Source organism: Oryctolagus cuniculus, chromosome 8 (assembly GCF_051225735.1).
Source record: "Oryctolagus cuniculus isolate XC-2025 breed Fujian yellow rabbit chromosome 8, ASM5122573v1, whole genome shotgun sequence".
Lineage (NCBI taxonomy): Eukaryota > Metazoa > Chordata > Mammalia > Lagomorpha > Leporidae > Oryctolagus > Oryctolagus cuniculus.
The window spans coordinates 125,652,746-125,662,166 of record NC_142874.1 but is presented as its reverse complement, the minus strand read 5'-3'; positions in this window follow the sequence as shown (position 1 = coordinate 125,662,166).

Here is a 9,421-nt window from a genome sequence, read left to right as displayed (position 1 = left end):
ATAATGGGAAAAGCCACCACCTGCAGTGCTGGCATCCCATATGGGCACCGGTTTAAATTCTGCTACTCCACTTCTGATCCAGCTCCCTGTTAACATACCTGGGAAAATAACATGAGATGGCCCAAGTCCCTGGGCCACTGCACCCACATGGGAGACCTGGAAGAAGCTCAAGGCTCCTGGCTTCAGATAGGTCCAGTTCTAGCCATTGTGGCCATTTGGAGAGTAAACCAGCGAATGAAAGCCCTCTCTCTCTGCCTCTCTGTAACTTTGCCTTTCAAATAATTAAATAAATATTTTTAAAAATTGAGAGATATTTGCCATCTGCTGGTTCACTTCCTAGATGCCCTCAATGGCCAATTCTGGCCAGGAGCCAGGAGCTTCATTTGGGTCTCCCATCTGGTGTCAGGGCCCCAAGCATTTGGTCCTTCTTTCCCAGGAGGTAGAGACACTGTCAGGAAACTTTGTACTCAGAATCTTTGCTTGTTATTATAATAATTACTAATAAATATTCTTAGAAGATGTCATATTATAAAATATTTTTTCATCTGTATTATTTATGTTTTTAGTTCTGCTGTATCTGTGGAGCATATTTCTGATATCTGTGGACTGTATTTCTGATCTAGTTTATATATTACACTTTTTGTCCTAAAATTATACCATACAATTAATGTCCCAGTAAAATGTTTAATGTATAACCAGCTATGCAGGACCCTCTTCACCACTTTACTGTCTCCCACAGAGAGCACTTTTTCCACAGTGGAAGTGGTCTACCAGGTCATTCTCTATTGGAGATCTGGTAAATCTCTTGAGTAGCTCACACTGAGTATATACAGCCCCTGTTGAAATGTTCTCCTGGAATTGTTCAAATAATTTTCTTATAAGTGGTACTTGATCCTTCCCTTATATAGCCTACGCAAAAACATGTTCAAGAATGGACAACTGGCCTAGAGGTTAAGAGAGTAGTTAAGATGCCCATAGGAGTTCCTAGATTCAACTTAACAGCTCTGGTTGCTGATTCAAGCTTCCTGCCAATGTAGACCCTGGAAGGTAGCAGATGATCACCCAAGTAGTTGAGTCCCTACTACCCATGTAAGAGCCATGGATTGAATCCTTGGCTGGCTCTTGTGCTGGCCCAGTTCTGGTCAATGTGGGTATTTGGTGGTAGGGAATAAACTAACTGGTGGAAGCATTCTCTCTCTCTTTCTCTTTGCCACATAAACAACAATAACAAAAAAGAGAAATTCCACATTTCTCGATTTTTGCCCCACTAAAAAATAAAATGGAGAGCCAAAGTTTTCTTGGATATTTTTTCAAAACTACATGCTCATATTTTGTGAGACCTTCTGTTTTCAATTTATTATTTTCACTTTTCTCCTGTAAAATAATGACCTTCTAACTTAGGAAGTATATTTTCTCTTCCTAGATGGTGGCTACAGTTTAATTTTAAAAATGTTTCATAGATAACAATAAAATCATATATTTTTTCATTTGACTATGTAGATGATACATTTCAATATCATTCTTTTTTTAAAGATTTATTTATTTATTTAAAAGGCAGAGTTAGAGTGAGGCAGAGGCAGAAAGAAAGAGACTTTCCATCCACTGCTTCACTCCCCAGATGATTGCAATGGCCGGAGCTAGGCTGATCTGAAGTCAGGAGCAAGGAGCTTCTTACAGGTCTTCTGCGTGGGTGCAGGGGCACAAGCACCTTGGCTATCTACTACTACTTTCACAGGCTGCAGCAGAGAGCTGGATAGGAAGTGGAGAGGAAGTGGAGCAGCTGGGACTCGAACCGGCGCCCATATGTGATACCGGCATTGCAGGCAGTGGCTTTACCCACCACACCACAGCGCCGGCACCAGTATCATTCTTTAAAAACAGAATTTTACCTTGTAGCATTAGTTTCAATATGTACTAGCTTGTATTCAGTATTATGTCTTGTTAATGTATCTATTGGGGTGCCTGTTTTGAGCCTCAACTCCTCTGCTTCAGATTCAGCCTACTGATAACATATCTCAGGAGCTATCATATGATCATTCAGTTAGTTGGGTGGAGACCCAAATGAGCTTCAAGCTTCCTAGCTTCAGCCTATCCCTGCCCTGACTGTTGATGGCATTTAAGGAGTGAACTAGCACTTAGAAGATGACTGTCTGTCTCTCCTCCTCTTTCACTCACTCTGTCTCTGTTTTTCAAAATAAATAAATAAATAAATAAATAAATAAATTTAACTCGTAAGAAAATTTGGAAATTTATTTGCATTTATTCTGTTCATATAAATAAACGTGTATGTACATATGTAAAACATTATGATCTTATCGCTTGCCCCTTATCTTGCAAAAAATTAGTGAAATCATTACACGTATCACATTTATCCTGAGTTTTCAAATAAACTTGCATTATGGCTGACAGTTTAGGTAAATATTCTTTTATACAAAGATTGTAGTAGTGTCATGTGAACACAATATAGATTATTAAATCCTTCTTCATATATATTAAACTTATAATAATCAATTTTAATTATTGTAATTAATTTTTATTATTACATGCTATTTTCCATACAGTTTCATTGAGTTTACTGTGAAGTCAATGGAAATATGAATTTTTTTTTTTTGACAGGCAGAGTGGACAGTGAGAGAGAGAGAGAGACAGAAAGGTCTTCCTTTGCCGTTGGTTCACCCTCCAATGGCCGCCGCGGCCGGTGCGCTGCGGCCGGCGCACCGTGCTGATCGATGGCAGGAGCCAGGAGCCAGGTGCTTTTCCTGGTCTCCCATGGGGTACAGGGCCCAAGCACCTGGGCCATCCTCCACTGCACTCCCTGGCCACAGCAGAGGGCTGGCCTGGAAGAGGGGCAACCGGGACAGAATCCGGCGCCCCGACCGGGACTAGAACCCGGTGTGCCGGCGCTGCTAGGTGGAGGATTAGCCTAGTGAGCCGCGGCGCTGGTGGAAATATGAATTTTTAATATATTTAATTGACATAAATTTGCAGATTTTTTAATATTGAATTACTTAAATATCTTTTATATTCTGCACATTAACTCTTCATCTGATGAATCCTTTGTGAATATTTTCTGCCTTTCTGAATATATTTTCTTCATTGTTTTAATAGTTTACTGTGCAAAATAGTTGTACTTTTCTTTCTCCTTTGTTGTCTGTGCTTTGGGGGTTTTATCCAAATTTATTTTCTCCATTCTAACACCATGAAGCATGTTAGTTATGTTTGTTTCTAAAGCTTTCATTATTTCAGGTTTTACAATTCAGTCTTTAACCTATTTTGAGTTTATTTTTCTATATAGTGAGAAACAGGCCTAATTTCATTCTTCTGCATATGAATTTCCAATTTTCCCAACACTATTTATTAAGATATTGTCCTTTTCCTAATGGCTGTACTCAGTACCTTTGCAAAAATCAATTGACCTTAGATGCATAGTCTTATTTGCATGTTTCTGTTTTTGTTCTGTTGGCATATATGTCTGCTATTATGCTGCTTTTATTACTATAGTTTTATAGAATACTTTGAATACAGGTAATTTCATACCTTTTAATTTGTTCACTTTGCTCAAAATTGCTATGGGTGTTTTTGAGATTATCTGAAATTTTAAATTGTTTTATCCAGTTCTTCCAAGAATGCATTTGACATTTCTGTTACAAAGTGCACTGAATCACATGCAGATCACTTTTGGTGGTATAGACATTTTTAACAATATTAATTCTTCCAATCTGTAAACTTGGGATGTCTGCATTTTGTGCATTCTTCAATTTCTTTCATCAGTTTATTGTATCTTTAATTATAAAGCTCTTTCATGTCTTTGGTTCTAGTCATTGCCAGTTAGTTTTACTTTTTGTTGATATTGTTAATAGCATTGCAAGCATTGCACTTCTAATTAAATTTTCAGGCAAAGCACTATTGGCATATTTTAATGCTTCTGATTTTTGCATGCTTATTTTGTATCTGGAAAATTTTCTTCATTTATTATTTCTAGTGGCAAAATCTGGCAATATTTGGAGATTTTCTACACATAAGATTATGTCACTTTAAAAGAGTTTCAATTTGACTTCCTCCTTTCCAATTTGGATACACTTTATTTATTATTTTTTCTGTCGCCTTATTGCTTTGCCTGAGATTTCCAGTACTATGTTCAATAAAAGTGGAAAAAGTTATCACTCTTGTCTTGTTTACAGAATTTAGAAAGAAAGCTTCCATCTCCTCTCCATTCAGTATTATATTAACTGTTGGTGAGTTACCCTCGTATTTAGAAAGATGGGATGCATTTCTTCTTTCCCTAATTTGTTTATATTTTTTATGTAGTAGTGTTGCTTTTTAAAAAAGTGTTTTTTCTTTCTTTCTTTTTTTTTTTTTTTTTTTTTTTTTTTTTTTTTTTTTTTTTTGACAGGCAGAGTGGACAGTGAGAGAGAGAGACAGAGAGAAAGGTCTTCCTTTGCCGTTGGTTCACCCTCCAGTGGCCGCCGCGGCCGGCGCACTGCGGCCGGCGCACCACGCTGATCCGATGGCAGGAGCCAGGAGCCAGGTGCTTTTCCTGGTCTCCCATGGGGTGCAGGGCCCAAGCACCTGGGCCATCCTCCACTGCACTCCCGGGCCACAGCAGAGAGCTGGCCTGGAAGAGGGGCAACCGGGACAGAATCCGGCGCCCCAACCGGGACTAGAACCCGGTGTGCCGGCGCCGCTAGGCGGAGGATTAGCCTAGTGAGCCGCGGCGCCGGCCTAAAAGTGTTTTTTCTTTCATCTATTCAGATGATTATATGGGCCTTGTCCTTCATTGTCTTGATGTAATATAGCCTTTTTATTAATTTGCATATGTTGAACTATCCTTGTATTCTGGGGATAAATTCCACTCAAGCCTCATGAATAATCTTTCAAATGTCTGTTAGTATTTTGAGGAGGATTTTTGCATTCATGGTTATTAGGGATGTTGGTCTGTAGTGGGTTGTCTGTGTGTGTGTACATGTGTGTGTGTGTGTGTGTGTGGGTGTGTGTGGAGTTTTGTCATCAGGATAATATTTGTCTCATAAAATTAATTTGTAAGAATTCCCTTTTCAATTTTTGGAATAATTTAAGGATAATTGTTATAATTCTTGAAGTGTATAGATTTATCAGTGAATCCATCTGATCCTGAATTTTCTTTAATAATAAGTTTCTATTACTAATTTAATAACATTACTTGTTATTATCTGGGATTTCTATTTCATATTTTATTATATTATTTATTTGAAGGGTAGAGTTACAGAGAGAGAGAGAGAGAGATCCTCCATCCCCTGACCCACTTCCCAAATGGCCGCAATGGCCACAGCTGGGATGCCAGCACCAAAAACAGCTGCTAAATCTGTTATGCCACAGAGCCAGACCATTTCTATTTCTTCTTGATTTAATCCTGGTAAGGTATGTGTGTCTAGGAATTGAATATTGGGTTTTTCCAGGTTACCAAGTTTGTAGTCATATCGTTGTGCATAACAACCTCTAATGATGTTTTTATTTGTTTTGAGGTTTTTTTTTTAAATTTTTTTTAGTTCACCTAACTAATGTATTTGGTTCAGCCTTTCATTTTGAAAATTAACTTATAATGGTGCTGTGGCGTAGCAGGTAAAGCTGCTGCCTGCAGTGCTGGCATCCCATATAGGCCCTGGTTCGAGTCTTGGCTGCTCCACTTTGATCCAGCTCTCTGCTATGATCTGGGAAAGCAATAGAAGATGGCCTAAGTCCTTGGAAGTTTTATTTGCTTAGCACATTGAATATATAAACCCCCTCCTCCTATGAGTTGTCAAACGTCAAGTGTTTTTGAACAATCTTATGTTTTATATGTCAACTTTGTTGCTTCAGAATTCTCTTTTTTTCTTTAACGTTTGAGTTTATGGCAGAGTTAGTTGAGTTTGTAGTGGTGACTACTAAAATTCCTGTATCTGGATATTTGTAACCTGCTCTATGTTTGGGATTTTTTTTATTATTGATTTGAACATGTTTTGTATCACTTTGGCATCCTCCAGTCTCCTTTTGAATCCCTGTAACTCAAATATTTCCATTGAATGTTGTTCCATAGTTCTCCTCTGCTTTTTTCATTCTTATTTATTCTTTTTCCTTTTGTTTTCCTCTCTGGTGCTTTATTTTCAAATAACCTGTCTTCAACTTCATTGGTTATGTCTTCTGTTCAGCTATCAATACTTTCTGTTACATTATTTACTAATTTGCTTATATTTGGGGATTGGAATTTCATCTCCAGAATTGGATTTTTTAATTTTTAAATTTTTTGTTTATATGAAGTGAATAATTTTCATATATTTATAGTTTTAAGTGCATAACAATAAGTCCCACCCTACCCTCCCTCTCTCCCTTGTTGCCACCCTTCTTCTTGCTTTCATTCTTATTTTTCTTTAATTGTAAAAATGGAATACTTTCACTTTACTTCATAATTATAAGCTTAATCCTCCACTAAATAAAGAATATAAAGAATTCAGCAAGTACTAAACAGAAAAATCATTGTTCCTCGTAAGTATAGACAAGGTCTATAAATAAATATCAAAATATGAATTTCACTGTTATATATTACACTATTTTCTTACTTTTTATAAAAGTTACCTTTATTGCCTATGCTTCTGGAGTTTTATCCAAGAAGTCTTTGCCTACATGATTGTATTGCAGAGTTTTCTTCATGTTTTCCTCTAGTGATTTGATGTTTTCAGGTTTTAGACTTAGATTCCTGATCCACTGTGAGTTGTTTTTTTTTTTTTTTTTTTTGACAGGCAGAGTGGACAGTGAGAGAGAGAGAGACAGAGAGAAAGGTCTTCCTTTCTTCCATTGATTCACACCCCAAGTGTCTGCTACTGCTGGTACACCATGCTGATCCGAAGCCAGGAGCCAGGTGCTTCTCCTGGTCTCCCATGAGGGTGCAGGGCCCAAGCACTTGGGCCATCCTCCACTGCACTCCTGGGCCACAGCAGAGAGCTGGACTGGAAGAGGAGCAACCGGGACAGAATCCGGTGCCCCTACCAGGACTAGAACCAGGGGTGCCTGCACCACAGGCGGAGGATTAGCCTAGTGAGCCGCAGCGCCGGCCATGTGAGTTGTTTTTTGTATAGTGTGTGAGATAGGGATCTTGTTGCATACTTCAGCATGTAGAAATCCAATTGTCCCAATACCATTTGCCGAAGAAAATGTCTGTTCTCCAAGGAGTGATTTCAGCTTGTTTGTCAAAGATTAGACATTGTAGATGCACGTATACCTTTCCAGAATCTCTAATATCTTCCATTGATTCACCATCTATTCTTGTGCCAGTACAAGGCTGTTTTGATTATAACTTCATGTAGTACTTCTGAAAAGTTGGTATTGTGATACTTCCATCTTTATTTCTATTTTTTAGGATTACTTCAGCTATTTGAGATCTCTTGTGACTCCATAGGAATTTTAGGGTCATTTTTTTTGTTTTGACAGGCAGAGTTTGACAGTGAGAGAGAGAGACAGAGAGAAAGGTCTTCCTTTTCCGTTGGTTCACCCCCCAAGTGGCCGCTATGACCGGCACACTGCGGCCAGCGTGCTGAGCCAATCCAAAGCCAGGAGCCAGGTGCTTCCTCCTGGTCTCTCATGCGGGTGCAGGGCCCAAGGACTTGGGCCATCCTCCACTGCACTCCCGGGCCACAGCAGAGAGCTGGACTGGAAGAGGAGCAACCGGGACGTGACCGGCGCCCCTACCGGGACTAGAACCTGAGGTGCTGGCGCCGCGGGCTGAGGATTAGCCTAGTGAGCCATGGCGCTGGCCTTAGGGTCATTTTTTTACAGATATGAGAAAAATATATTTGGCTTTTTGATTGACATCACATTGAATGTGTATATTTGCTCTGGTAAGTATCAACATTTTAATGACATTAATTTTTCCAATACATGAACATGGAAGATTCTTCCATTTTTTCTTATCTTTCATTTTTTTCCTTCATATTTTGCAATTTCTTTGTAGAGAGCTTTCACATCCTAGTGGAATTTATCCCAAGGTAGTTAAATTTTTGTACTATTACAAACGGGACTGATGGTAAAAGTTCTTTCCCAGACACTCATTGTTTTTGTATCCAAAGTGTACTGCAACATTTAAAACTCTCTCAAGTGTTTCAATAATCTGGTAGAGTCTTTTGGTTCCCCTATGTGTAGGATCATATCATCTGCAAACAGGGATAATTGAGCTTCTGCCTTTCCCATTTGTCTTCCTTTGATTTCTTTTTCTTATATAATGGCTCTGTCTAAATCTTCCAGGACTATTTTAGTAATAATGCTACGACTGGGCATCCTTGTCTGGTTTCATATGTCAGTGGATATCTTTCAGTTTTCCCCATTCAATATAATGCTCACTGTGGATCTGTCATATATATTGAGCATATTGAAATAGTTTCCATCTATCCCCAATTTCTTAAGGTTTATATTATTAAAAAAAATAGTGTGTTTTACTAAATGCTTTCTCTGCTTCTACTGAGATAATCATATGATTTTTATTCTTCAGTTTGTTAATATGATGTGTCACATATATTGATTTACATATATTGAACCATCACTGCATACAAGGGATAAATCCCAATTGCTCGGGTTGAGTGATATTTCTAATGTGTTGGTTATCTAGTATTTTAATGAGGAGTTTTGCATCTATGTTCATTGGGGATATTGGTCTATAGTTCTCTTTCTTTGTTGTATTTTTTTCTGATTTTGGACCAAGGGGATGCTAGACTAAGAGAAGGAGTTTGGTAGAATCTCTGTGTTTCAATTGTTTTGAACAGTTTGAGAAGAATTTGGATTAGTTCTTTACAAGTATGGTAGAATTCAGCAGTGAAGCCAGCTGATTGTATGTTTTTCTTTGTTGGGGGCTTCTTCATTACTGATTCAATATCTTCCTTGGTTATTGATCTTAAATAGATCATTTTCTACAGCTCAAAAAACAACTCTTCATTTCACTGATTTTTTAGGCTTTTTTCATTTGTTCTCTAATTTTTATTATTTGTTTCCTCCTACAGATTTTCAGTTTGGTTTATTCTTGTTTTATTTAAGATCTTTGAGATGCATTGTTAGATCATTTATTTGATTCCTTTCAAATTTATTGATAGAGACACTAATTGCTATTACCTCTCTTCTTAATATGCTTTTGCTATATCCCACAAGTTTTGATATGTTGTGTTGTCATCTTCATGCATTTCTAGAATATTTTATCTCATTTTATTAAACATTTATTTGTTTATTTGAAAGTCAGAGTTAGAGAGAGAGGAGTAGCTACAGAGAGAGAGAGAGAGAGAGATTGCGCATCTATTGGTTCACTCCCCAAATGGCTTCAATGATTGGAGTTTTGCCAGGACAGATCCAGGAGCCTGGAGCTTCTTTCAGATCTGCAATGTAGGTGCAGATGCCCAAGCACTTTGGCTATCATTCACTGCTTTCCCAG